The sequence below is a fragment of the Cydia splendana genome, chromosome 8 (genome assembly GCF_910591565.1).
Source record: "Cydia splendana chromosome 8, ilCydSple1.2, whole genome shotgun sequence".
Classification (NCBI taxonomy): Eukaryota; Metazoa; Arthropoda; class Insecta; order Lepidoptera; family Tortricidae; genus Cydia; species Cydia splendana.
This window is the reverse complement of record NC_085967.1, coordinates 22533560-22546867: the sequence shown is the minus strand read 5'-3', so window position 1 is coordinate 22546867 and position 13308 is coordinate 22533560. Positions and strand designations below refer to the sequence as shown.

The following is a 13308-nucleotide window of genomic DNA, read 5'->3' as shown; positions in this document are numbered from 1 at the left end:
GAATCACCTTATGGTAAGCGATTACTGTCGCCCATAGATACCCACAACCAGAGGAGTCTTGTAAAAAGAGAGAAAAGGTTTAAGAGGTCAGGAAAGAATAATACCATTACCTAATTTCTGTCTTCTTAAGAGTTATTAAAACAACATCACTCAACATTTTCCTATGCGATAAAAATATTTCAAAATCAGTTTATAATAGATCTTAATAATAGTCATATTGCAATCAAGAATATTCTGATGACAGATGGTGATATTTATTTGCATCCAAGTACCTATGCGTAAAGTAGAAATAACTATACCTGCCTAGAAATCTTATGAGGGATACCCCATGCTTCCAAATTAACAACACAAAGGAACATGACATGGCTTTGAATTTTGGGGCTCTTTTTAAATCACGTCCAACCAATCATCCGATACGATATTTCTTAGTTCTTAGGTTTATTTATTTATGATTGTATATTTTTGGACATTTATATTTTTGTATTTTTGACTTGCGGCAATTTGTAATATGTTAAAATTTAAATAATAAATTGTTGAATAATTTTACGGTTTAGACTCACTTGTTTTAAGTCACTCGCGCGACATGTTTCGGAGAGCCTAGGTCACCTTTCTCAAGCTCCATAAAATTATTCGATGTTAGTATGTCTCACAACAGTTTAAATTCGATTAATAAATTGTTATTATCCGATTGACTAGATTGAATTTGTATCATTTATTTCAGTTAAGTTCTTCGAAATATCAAAAAGTAATTTACAATGAAATGACCAAAGCAAACGCTTGAAGTGTTTGAATTGGACCACATTCCCTCCCCGACTTTAGTGGCTTATTGATATTTTAACAAGTCTTTGAATGTGACGACCACCTTTTATTTACTTAAGTGGTCCCAAGTAATTTGTTTTGGTTTCTTTTTATGGTTTGAGGGTTCCGTAACAGAGAGAAACATCCGAATGCAAATAAATTATTTTTGACCATGACAATAAAATGCTACCTATTGAATATACAGACCTATTTATAAGTAAAAACACAGACATTTCTAGACATTTCTCGTCACAAACCTTTAGGTGTTGCTAATTTCGTGTTCTTTCTATAGTTGCAGACGTCGATAGGCTATGGTGAATGCTTACCATCAGCCATCTTTTGGATGTCTTTTTTGACTGCCCTTTTAGCGATAAGACCGCTTGTTGTTTTTACTTTTACTTTTGTTGTTGTTTACTTTATGTATTCATATTTTCTTCTATTGTGGTGTGCAAAGGAGAATTTTTTCATCACATATCTGCCTTACAATTACACTCATCCATCCACCTTAAAATCAGGTCGGAGAATTTTTTTTAATATATCCCAGAAAATTTAATTTCAGTACGTTTCTTCTGACAATACATATGAAAGGATGACTCGTGCCAAAACGTTTCGGGTCTGAGCAGCGGTGTCCGACACTTCTTATAGTAAGCATCACGTGATCACCCGTCATAGAAAACGAAGTATCGGACGCCTCGGCCCGGACTCGGACCGTTCTAGTGTGATCATCCTTAATTCATGTAGTTTAAGGGCTTCAAATAACACACTGGACTGGACCTAATAAAACTTCCCATACAGTCGTGTCCAGCAGACCACTCAAATTCAGCACAGCGTCGAACGCGGCGGTCACCAGCCAATTTCGTATTCGATCGGATTACCATAACGGGTTACACGGGTGGATGGAGAGGCGAGCTTGTTGGGGGATTGGGCGTCTTAACCTTAGGGATCAAGAGTTTACAGAGAAATATTTCTTTGTGTTACAGATCAGGAAAATAAGGCTAATACAATTTTTTTATTTCGATAGTCAATCTGTATTACAAAACTTAAAACTTATAAATTAAAGATTTATTCAGCAATATCAATCAATCCATTAAAACACCACAATAACACAATATGGCACAAGGGCACTTTTCCATGTCAATTATTATTTTACAAGCAATAAAAATAAAACATAAAAAAATGAAAAACAATTAGAAATGTCAATATATTATATCAATGTAAGATAATTAATTAGAGATGTATACAGTCTCTAATGTGGGCTTCGAGACACAATAGTACATTGTAGGAGAGGACGGAAAACCGCTAAAAGATGGACGAGTCGTTTGAGGGCCGACACGTTAGTGGAGGCCCTCTAATAATACGAGTCCATCTTTAGCGTTTCCGGCCGAGGCATTACATAGTGCTTTTCACGACTACTGCGAGGAAATAAGAAAACATTTGCATAACTATACGTACTATCCCGCGATTTCTCTGGTAGCAAATTACTAGCCACTGCCTGTGCTGTCTCTTGAATTTCGGTAGGCGTCAGCGTAAGAATATCATTTTCTTCACTAACTCATTTTTATAGTGAGCGTTGATACGTGTTTCTTGTATTTTTTATCTTCTTCAGTCGGTCCCTCAATACTGAGGATCGTGACATCATATCCTTCTGTTGAAGACCAGGTTCCTCCATAGGGTTCTGTTCCCCGCTAAGCGCATGGCCTCGTGCAGTTTTAATTGCATAGGTGCCGTAATTTGAGCACACCATCTAGTAGGAGGAGGGCCCTGAGGTCTCGTACCTTCAACTTTGCCCGTCATTATTACTCTTTCCAGGCTATCTGGAGAGCGTCGTGAGAGGTGTCCGAAGTATGACAGCATTTGGTCCTGGCATATCGTTGACAACCGGCGTTTTATGCGTAGCTCCTCTAGTATGGACTGATTGGTACGCATTGCCGTCCACGGAATTCGTAAAAGTCGGCGCCAACACCACATCTCAAACGCGTTAATACGCTTTATCATATGTATTTATCATATGTATGTATTTTTTAATCAAACACAATTTACACTATCCAATTCAGTGAGTATTTTCAGATCCCGCCTTTTTACTTTTAAGAGGCGTTTTTCTGTTATTTGCTTCAAACCGACTCTAAACTTAGAAGCGTTTTTGTTAAAAAAAAAACCACAAACAGCTTCAAAAGTAAAAAACGCCTTAAGCGTGAACTGAATGGATAATTGTTAAAAAAAATGAAATGAATGGTTTTGACATTTCTTTTTTTTTAAACAAGAAATTGGTCCTAAAAATAACCTAATTTTATTTTTGAAGGAAAAAGTTGCACCAAAAAAGACCTTTTATTGATTTTTATGTTTTAAATGATACTCATTGCTGTAGCGAACCGTCATCAATGACAGATGATGATAACAATGAAACATTGTAGTAGTGGTGGTTCAGGTGCTACAGCTATTGCCTACTTTCCAGCTTGGTTTTAGACCATCTATTGCCACATTTCCGAACAGTGGCGTGAAAAAGAACTTATCGTACACAAGGCGGATAGAATGCTACGTAGCATTCTGTACCAGTCAACATTAAATCACAACAGAAAAAAAAGTAGGTGACACTTCTCAAAACTGGTTGAAATTTAAAATTATTATTTAATGTATTAAATAACACAAATAATGTATTTCTGATGGTTGTTTTTGTACTGTTAAAGACTGCTGAATATTTTTTTGAAGTGAAAACTTCTTTAGCGGCGCTGTGCACTTTTTGTGATGGGGAAAAAATGGTAAACTCGCGACAGCGTAAGACGTAAGACGCTTCGTAAGACGGACACGTGACCTGATCGAAAAACTGTTACAATGTCATTGAGTTTTCACTTCTGCCGGCACTCCCGTAGTGCAACCCGTTGTTTTTTTTCTCCTCTTGTAGAAAAAGGTTTACTGTTGTAACTTACTACTCATTATGTATGTACATATCGTTAAGGGTCATCTGCAAACTACTGTGCCAATTTATATTCAATACACATAACATAAATAAAATTGTAATTCGACATTAAGAGACGATATACATCGCTAAGTAATTGTAATACGTTAGTTTGAAATGGTATTAGTTGCAGTTAGTTGTATTTTATAATTGTTGATGTATTATTATTATTTTTGCTTGGATTGTAAATTCTATGTTGATGTGTAATAGTGTCCTTGTGGCCTATTTGCTGAATAAATGTTGAAGTTTGATGCTAATCAAATTTCAAACCCATAATTGTCTGGCACCCGCTTGCCAAACTCCACTGCCGTATGTCCCCACCAGACTTTATAGTATTTAGATGCACATTAAGAGTCATCTTTAACTCCGAGAATGCACCGATCGAGTTACATTACCATATCCCTTGTCGACTCTCCGCATGCCCGGCATATGCTATGCTAGCATATAGCTAGCATATGCGATATGCGCCTGCGATTAAGGGGTCTAGATAGAATTCATTACCATGCGAAGATTTTGTATTGAGATTCGCTGACGGGGAGATTTTAATAAGCGATTGTTTTTTAAGTCTCGGTTTTAAATGCAACGAATTTTAGTCAAGAATTTTGTGAGAAAAACTTAGAAAGAAAATAATAGGTAAGTAAGTTACTGTAGTTTACGGACATAATAATATCTACACTGAAGCAAACTCTTTAAATTGTAAAAAAAATGGGTTTCGGAATGCTTAAATAAGACTCGTCTGTCCTTACATGTCAGGAACTTGCCAGGACCAAATGTAATTTACCGTTACGGCCTAACTAACCATTAGCTATGAAGCAATAAGAATAATTCCCTAAGGCCTTTTGTAAAATGTGATCAAAAATTTACTTGACAATAGTGAAGTCGGGGTCAAAGACAAAGACGTCAGACTAATTCAATAACAGGTGCGTTCTTCAGCCCCAACGGTATCCTCATCAATCGATCGCGTCCTCACCACGCATTAAATGCACTTAGACAAAATTCTCCGCATTTTCCAGTTCCAGTAACCTCACCCTCGGTTAATGACGCCTCGTAATGAGAAGGTGACCGCACCAATAAAATATTTATGAAAGTCTCTAATGGGCCCCGCCGCGCAGTCTCCGCGTATTAAGCCGATATTGGATGAATTTTATTAGAATGTAATGCACTTGGCGTGGATATTGCGGGCGGGTCAGGTCAAATTGACCATCACGTGATGCTCGGGAATTTTGCTGGTAATTACTACAGTGTGTGAACGTAAAGAAATAATTTGAGCATAAATATATGGGTATCAAAAAATGATCAGGAGAACGGACTTTGTTATCTTTTCGGAACCAGTGTGTGTTGGGAATTAGAGGCCGAATATATTGCAGTAGTCAATTTGGAATATCTTAAATTATATTATGGAAATGTAACCCATTAGAATAAATCCATCTATCAGGCATGAGTCCATGTTTAACGTTTTGAGAGATCCTTATTCTAGTTTAGTAAGTTTGAGCTTTAATGCGGATACTAGTAGTAAATACAATTATTGCCAAAGCTTTTAGTTTTGTAGTATGTTTATTTTCTTCCTCTTCCAGCTTTCCCAGACATTAACAAGGACAGGTCAGGACTCCGGCTGAATTATTGCTAAATTAGCACACCTTATGGAAATAAAAGATGCACCATCGCAGCCAGTCTTTACTGCGATCTCGGCCATATCGGATTTCTAAATAAAGGCGGACAAAAGGCGATCGGGGCATGTCGGCGCACGCAACTCGTTAAGTCGACTCGACGACGGGACAGCTTCTAAATATCCAACCGCATGCGTCCGATCTGTATCGCTCGCACAATACCGCGGCCGCGTCACGACGCAACCAGAAATATGGCTCCCGCGCATACCCCCTTGTTTTATGTTAATGCCCCGCATAAACGGCTAGCAAAAATACAACCTGATGGAATACCAGATACAGCAATCATTAACCGCATCAGCCCATTAACATCGATGGATTCGGACAACGAGCTCAATTAGGGGCTAACGCTATTGTAAGATCGGGAAGCGCCCGAGTCCGTCGCATACTGTCGCTATCGCTGCTGTCGATCGCCCGGCGAAATTCCGAAACCTAATAAGTCCACCGGACTCTCATTTGTGTAAGACGGACGGAAAAAAGGAACAATACGCGATAAAAGAAGGCCCCAATAATTTAGGGTCATTGTTTCGCCTCTTAATTTATGGAGTGCGGGTGGAGGATTGATTTGTAGGTTTAGGAGGGGATTCTTCGGAAAGAGTGTCGGGATAAGCACTTTTAAATCCGCCACGTTTCAGAGGATTATCGGTTGGACTGCGTGATGTACCGGCCTGCCGAGTGCTATCAGCGATCGGATGCCAACGTGACGGGTGCGATTGATGCTGTTTCCATGCTTTATTTACAACCTAACTAGCCCTTACATTCCGTGCTATACTTGATGAGCTAACAAGGCTATCTTTTAGTGAATCGTTTCAAAACTTCGCCGCATTTACCGTGCGAAAGCAGATTTTGCAAGCAACACTTGTCTTATGGAACTTACGTGACGTATCACACCATTTAAGTTTCGCGTCGTTGATATTAGAGACATTATTAGAGACTTTAAAGAAGTCCCTGAATATCCCTGTAATATTATAAATGCGAAAATAAAGATTGTCATAGTCTGTCTGTCTGTTAGGTCTTCACGCTTTAACCGCTGAACCGATTTAGGTGAACTTTGGTATGGATATAATGTGAGGTATCAGGAAGGACATACATAGGATAGTTTTTATCAATAATCATCACCATCATCACCCCACCCAGACAAAGTCGCTGGCAGAAGCTAGCAAGTAAATAAACAATAAATAAGCGATGGAATCCCGATCACTACCTGACAAAAACAAAAAAGCAAACTGTCGCGTCAAAGTCTACAGTTTATACTCAGTCCCCGCGATATACATACAATGAGAATTTAAATTCACCGCGATTGGCCAGTGCAGCTGGGCGGTGCTGCGGTCCATATACGATGGTTCGTGATGCACATATTAAGTTAGGGCTCTACATGGGATGCACAGTGACGGGAGTCGTGAGTGTCCTTTAGTTTGTGGGCTGCAGGCGTTGGTACAAATTGTAGGGTAGGATTATGTCCTGAGGTGTAACGTGGATTTAGAAAAGCGGGTATAGGTGTTGTTTGTTTTATCGATCACGGATCGATTGGTTTTAGTTAGCTAGTAGTCCCCTAGCTTTTTACCTCCGTGATAGTCTCACTGGAGAAGTTTATTTCTGGTGTAGGTAACCTTACAGTCCATCAGACCCCTAAAACGATTAAAGATAAAACTAATGATTTGCATTATGACGATCCAGAGAATAAACTAATAACTATGCTACCTACTATTAATATATTTAATCTGTTAGCGGTTATAAAAAAACATAGGTAATTTAATCCTCAATGCTACCTTAAAGTCCAAAAAAAAAGAAAAAAATACAAAAATAAGACATTATAGGATGATATTTTTTTTTGATGCTAGGCGAAATCTACACAAACATCATAGAATGTTGATTTAAAATTGAGTTTGCTTTCATTATCTTTGGTTTACCTTTCGTACTAATACATTGTGTGTATTGCACGGATTGTCCACGTTGAGGCCACGAAAGTTTATCCTGGCTTCCATCTTGTTCACCATAAACATTGACTGCAACTGTGCTATCGTCCGATCTTTTCCGAAGTCCGTCAGACTAGTTATGTTAACCAAATGAAACAGTAAGGGGCATTGGGGTAGCTATGAAAGCGGGGAATTTTAGCAAATATCTATAGAATCAGAAGCACTCCATACTTCAGCAACACTTACCAAGGCATCTTAAATAAATAATAAATAAATAAATATTATAGGACATTCTTACACAGATTGACTAAGTCCCACAGTAAGCTCAAGAAGGCTTGTGTTGTGGGTACTCAGTCAACGATATATGTAATATATAAATACTTAAATATATAGAAAACAACCATGACTCAGGAACAAATATCTATGTCATGACACAAATAAATGCCCTTACTGGGATTCGAACCCAGAACCATCGGCTTCACAGGCAGGGTCACTACCTACTAGGCCAGACCGGTCGTCAAAATCTTACTCACTGTTTGCCATAGTAGAAAATGCTTCTAGTTTAGTAGACATTTGCCATTTTCAAAATTATTCCGCTTTCGAAGCTACCTCAAGATGCACCTTACAGTTTTCGACCAAATCTACATGATAATATTTTGCAAGATATGACCTAATCACGTAATCACTAACTACAGGTACAGTCGCGCATCTTTAATCACGTCATAAATTTTACGAAACAGATTGAAGAAACGAACTTAAGTACGTAGTTCACCTTGGTTTAAATTTCTCAAAAGTAAACTTTACATTAAGTCAAATAGCACCATGAGCCATCCAAACTTCTTTTTTTTAAGTTAACAAACTTCTCTTAAAAATATTTTCATGAATTACGATGCCACCTCTTTTTAATTCCATTGAGCTGAGGATTTTAAAATTAAACACAGTCTTTAATCTAAACACGTTTGCCCTCATTATCTTAACTGTGTGGATTATTAAACTTAAATATCACCATTGTTTTGCGCTGAACATACAATTTGCTATGGATTTAGCACGAGATCAAACACTATGTGAGCGCTTCTGAACGCTTATCTGGTTTGCCATTCCAAAGGATTACAATGATGCTTCAAATTCTTATTCAAATATTGAACTGAAAATCTTACGCAAAACTGGCCTTGAGTTAATTCTTCACTTTTATTCTTTTCTCGTTACTTGGGGACACTTTCAACAAACGCGACTTTTTTACGTTCGCTAAAATATGATTATAAAGAAAGTCATAGTTTTTCTCTTACAACCGAACTTCAGTATTGTACTTAAGTGGTAAATTTTTAGTTACACTTACAAACAGGAAAATATAGCGTTTAAATAGTAGGTAAAATCAAACTAGCAGACTTTGGATTCACTGACAAGACAAATCATATCGAAATAACACAATGAAGGAAGGATCAGTCTTTTGCATTTTATAACCTGATGTATTCTAGCGCTTGCAAAAAAAACTACATTTGTCCATAGATCACGCAAGAATCCCAGTCATCAATATCAACAACGCGCAGAATCAAAAAACGTATCGACACCAAGTCATCGACCCTTTTCCATGTTGTCTCGAAAACAGTATCTCCACGCGAAAGAATCCTAAGCTAGCCAGGATTTATACTCGTCCCGTATCAGATGTCCGCGCGCCATTAATTGGAACGCATCGGCTTCTATAAATGGCGAGGTTTATGGTATCGAGGGGTATGGGTTTCGAACGCTTGCGCAGCCGAACGGTTGGCGAACCAGTTTAAATGAGCGCTATGTTGAATAACTGCACGCAATTTAAATAGCGAAAAGGATCTATTAGACAAAAATCTGTCAATAGAATTTGATCGTTCTGTTAAAAAGAAAATCAGTCATTTGAATGACAATTTTTTGAGGATAAATCCTTTTCGCTAAATTACGTCCCATTAAGAATGCGGTGGATGTTGTGAGCCGACGTTAGGAATTAGTTATTTAAAACCAAATGCAGAGCTATGAAATTTTATGGAGGATCAGATCGACATTTTCGAGCAGACACCAGGGATCTACAGTTGCCATCTTTACTAAGACCAATGTAATAATAATTTCAGTTTTACAAGAATAATAATGCCAAAGACGTGGCCAAAATGAAAAACCTAGGTACAAAGGGAGTCCTAGACCAAAACCAATCTGATGAAGAGACCTGTACCTGACAGTGGTTGAACAAGAAGAAAATATAAATAGCAAGCGGCGTTAGCTAAGACGACAATTGTTTATCGAAACAACGCCAACCGAAAAAATATATCAAAATCAATTAATTACATAACTATCAATTGGCGTTTTACGTTTAGGTAGCTGTGCCCTAAGTTCACATTACGCTGGTTAATCCTTAGCGTTCAACTAACTTGCGCAGTAAGTAAGAAAGCAGCGCTTGCGCAGCCTGAACAGGCTTGTAATTGGTCGGGTGCGTTGACGGCCAAGATGGCCGACGCTGCGATATGGCCATGCTGACAAATAGTAAGTCCCAGTAATTGGTGCGTGGGTACGTAATGAGATTGCGGTTATGTGATATATGGGGTGAACTTTCGTAGTTTAGGTGAAAGGTACAACTAGTACAAGTAATATTTATTAGTGTCTAAGGCCAGGCTAAAGAAAACCAACAGAGGCCATAGCCAAGATGATAATTGGTTAACAACAAATCCGTACCTACCCCTAATGTAAATTTCATTCGGTAGCGTTAAGTGTCATTTTGTATGGGATTTTGTGTTACCAAAACGTCCCACTTGGCGCGCTGTTCATCCCATACAAAAATAGACATAGCAAACGCTCATCACGCTACCGAATTAAATTTACACTAGGGGTTCCGAAAACGAAAAGTTAAACTGTTAGAGATGACAGGATATGAATTGTGGATGTTAAATTTGAACGAAAAACAAACCGGGTGTGGCCTGTAATATGAGCAAAAAATTAAACTGTAGGCTGTACTCCTCATACTGACCATCATTTGTTCAGCGACTTTTAAAAATAACTTGTGGTTTGATTTTTAATACACTTATAAGTTTATTCTAAGACGCAATGTATTGCGAATTTTGTTATGTTTAAGGTGTGACAAGCAACGTCAATCACAATGATATGGCGTGGCGATGGCGTCCATTGAAGATAATATTTATTTTGTATGAAAAACAGGGAGTCTAACTACTTCATAATTTTTAAAAGTTGTTGAACAAAAGTGTCACCGTTTGAGGAGTACAATCTATGTTTTAATTATTTGCTCGTGTTACAGGCCACACCCGGTATATTAAAGGTTCGAGGTTTTAATTAAATTATTGTTTCTTGGCTAGGCAAGTGACAGTGACAGTGGTCGTTGTCAACTTACAAGACATGAACATTGCTTTTACATGACTACTGTAAAGCCGAAGGGATCACGTTTCTCAGTGTATTATAATTATTAGGTCAATTAGGTGTAATAAACTTTTTCAGTGAAAAAATCAGTTTATTGGGGAAATTAGAGACTGAACGCTTATAGGGGAAATTAAAGAACGAACAGCATTATTGTTAACATGAAAAGAAATGTCCCTTATTAATTTCTAAAAACCTTTCATTTGAAACTACTCAGTAAAGCAGTGACGCCATTACAAAACAACCATTTCAACAACGACTCAACTCTTCTTCACCCACCATTGCTTTACGACCTTTTATAACTGTTAATACCAATCATAACCCCCCAATTCAAAAACGTCTTAAACGCCGTGTAAATTACGCGTAGTTAAGACGTTCCGGAGACGTCACGATTCGTTGGCGACCAAATCAATCATCCGTCGGCGGCCCGTCGTCGTCGCGTCACCGTTGATCGATATACACCCTTTAGAAGGGCTACGGAGCGAGTAACTGAGGCTGAGTTCCGAAATGGGGAATTAACGTGTCGGAATTATATTGGGATCAGATTGTCTACATTTGTAAGCGTCAAGCACCCGCGTATGCCATGGCTCTGTTTGTTTAAAAAAAGACTCAGAGGCTTCCTTCTGTGCCCACACTAGCTGTCCATCATCAAACAACGATCAACCAATGGCGGCCAACTGCACGACCAACTAACACGTCGTCAGGGGAGTACCGACCTACCACGGAGCCAAACCGGCTTAATTTATTTTCCTTTCGGGCCTTTACCACGACAAAGAGGTTTTTTAATACATAGGTATTCAATACTTCAACAATTTATTTGAAAGCAACTATGTGTTTTCTGTGACCATCCAGCTTCAGCATATACAAAACAAGACCGAAGTGATCCCATAAGAGTACCGTGAATAAAGTTTTGTACGGTGCTCTAAAAATGTAGACATATACCGACATTAATCACAATTCACATGTCAATTAAACAAACAAAATGCGATTTTGTCGGTACCTACAGACTGGTCTCTTCCAGACAACCTTTGGCCAAAAACAAAAACCATTGCTATTTTCCGCAAATGCATTAACAATTTACTGTGCTTTCTGAAACCTTAATGCGGTAAGAGGAAAACATATTCTAGGATATTTAGATTTGTACTTAATGCGAAAACAATTTAGAGATTTTTCAGGATTGCTCTGTAGAGTCTGTGAGGAAAGAGAAGAATCGTGGAATGTATGGGGCCCAATACATTCCAAGACTCTTCTCTATCCGAACAGACTCTACCTGGCTGCAAACGTATACAAATTGTGACAAATAATAATTGTTGTTTACGTTTTTCGAATAATTTTCCAGTGCTTTTTTTTACATTGTTCTGGTACGAGTATCATATTGTTACGGAGCTTTTGTGTCTGAATAACACCTATGGACTTCGCGTGAAGGCTGCTTCGTAGTGACCTTATTAATATTATTATGTTTGAATTCATAACTGCATGTAATTTCATTGAATGTGTAACTATTATAGGGCTTTCTTCTTACACACACCGTCTAAAAGGACCTAAGCTTAATACAGGACTTTTTTGCAGGGTAAGTATATGGACGATGATGTGTCAATGATTTTTGATTTTTGGAGATTTTTCAATGAAATAAATTTTATCTTATCTTTATCCTTAATGACTCGGGAACAAATATTTAAGCTGATCACGCAAGGCATTAGACTTTACTAGGATTCGGACGATTATATCATATTCGCAGACAATTTGACAACAAGCATGCAAGATAAGACAAAAACACCAGCAGCTAGGGACAAAGGTACTCACTCATAAACATTGAAACATATTTTTCACCTCAGCAGCTCGAACAAGGGTACTTTGCTTCTTAAAAACAGTGAGCAAAATGCGATTTTGCTCATTGAGTCATTTTGTCTCACTCAGTGAGCAAAATGCGATTTTGCTCACTGAGTGAGACAAAATGACATTCAAATGACCTTTATAGTCAAATGTCATTTCAACATGCGGGGTCTAATACAATTTCGATATACTTGGGTTCTATTATCTCTGTCCCTCTAGGTATGTTCTCACTGCTTAGGGCGAAAAATGTTGTGTACTACACGAGATCAAAGTTATTTACATCTCGTGCGCTTTTGAATCCCTTACTACGCTCAAGATTCTAAATTAGATTCACTCGCTACGCTCGTGAATCTATTATAGAATCTTTCGCTTGCACGGGACTCAAAATAAGCACTCGAAGAAATATCAAACTTTGATCTCTTGTTGTACAAATAACTATATCCTACGAGTACACACGTACATGCACCTACCAATATTCGTTCGAATGTCACTATGTCCTTAACTAACAATATGTCGCCACCCCAAGTACAAGTCTAGATGTATTTTTTCCCGTGACCAATACCTTAGGTCTCGCCCACGCGGTCGATACATCGTATCTGTATTTGTTTTATCTGTTGACATTGCCGATAGGGCTGGGCGGTCAGTTTATTCGGCCCGTTAATTTATTATTCATTAATTGTTTATTCATTTCACTTTTTTGTGCACTTTGGGTACAGTAATTAAATGTTAATTGTTTATTCATTTAACTTCTGTTTTT

The 13308-nt window shown here is 38.0% G+C and overlaps 1 protein-coding gene and 1 long non-coding RNA gene across 2 annotated transcripts in view; both read right to left on the bottom strand.

Moving 5' to 3' along the window:
* Nucleotides 1–13308, bottom strand: part of LOC134793005 (protein tiptop-like) — a 371990-nt gene that overhangs the window by 37717 nt on the left and 320965 nt on the right. The window lies entirely within an intron of this gene.
* LOC134793037 (uncharacterized) overlaps nt 7587–13308 on the bottom strand; it is a 209016-nt gene continuing 203294 nt past the window's right edge. Inside the window, exon 2 of the long non-coding RNA XR_010144493.1 lies at nt 7587–7855. This is a non-coding gene — a long non-coding RNA (uncharacterized LOC134793037). The remainder of the gene's footprint in view (nt 7856–13308) is intronic.